Source organism: Lupinus angustifolius, chromosome LG06 (genome assembly GCF_001865875.1).
Source record: "Lupinus angustifolius cultivar Tanjil chromosome LG06, LupAngTanjil_v1.0, whole genome shotgun sequence".
Taxonomy (NCBI): Eukaryota; Viridiplantae; Streptophyta; class Magnoliopsida; order Fabales; family Fabaceae; genus Lupinus; species Lupinus angustifolius.
The window spans coordinates 17,659,293-17,660,227 of record NC_032014.1 but is presented as its reverse complement, the minus strand read 5'-3'; positions in this window follow the sequence as shown (position 1 = coordinate 17,660,227).

Here is a 935-nt window from a genome sequence, read left to right as displayed (position 1 = left end):
ACCCTCATCCTCATCCTCATCCACATCCCCATCCTCATCTTCAACGTCATCCTCTTCCTCATCCTGATCCATATCCTAATCCTCATCCTCATCCACATCCTAATCCTCATCCAAATTCTATTCCTAATCATCATCCCAATCCTAATCCTAATCCTAATCCTCATCCTATCCTCATACTCATCCTTATCCTCATCCTAATACTCATCCTAATATTCATACTAATCCTTATACTCATCCTAATCTTTATACTAATCCTAATCCTCACCCTCATCCTAATCCTAATCCTCATCATATCCTCATCCTCATCCAAATCCTCATCCAAATCCTCATCCTAATCCTCATCCTAATTCTCATCCTAATATGCATCCTAGTCCTAATCCTCATCCTCATCCTCTTCTCATCGTCATCCTCATCCATTTCCTCATGCTCATCCTTATCCTGATCTTCACCCTCATCCTCATCCATTTCCTCATGCTCATCCTCATCTTAATCCTCATCCTCATCCTCACCCTCATCCTATCCTCATCCTGATTCTAATCCGATTCTAGATCCTAATCCTAATCCTCATCCTCATCCTAATCCTTATCTTAATCCTAATCCTCATCCTAATCCTCGTGCTAATCCTAATCCTCATCCAATCCTCATACTCAACCTCATCCTCATCGTCATCCTCATCCTCATCCTCGTCCTAATCCTCATCTTATCATCATCCTCATCCTCATTCTCATCCTAATCCTCATCCTAATCCTCATCTTATCCTCATCTTCATCCTCATCCTAATCATAATCCTCATCCCAATCCTCATCCTACTCCTCATCCCCATCCTCAACCTAATCCTCATCATCATCCTCATCCTAATCCTAATCCTAATCCTAATCCTCTCGCTCATCCTCATCCTCATCCTCATCCTAATCCTCAACCTATCCTCATCCTCA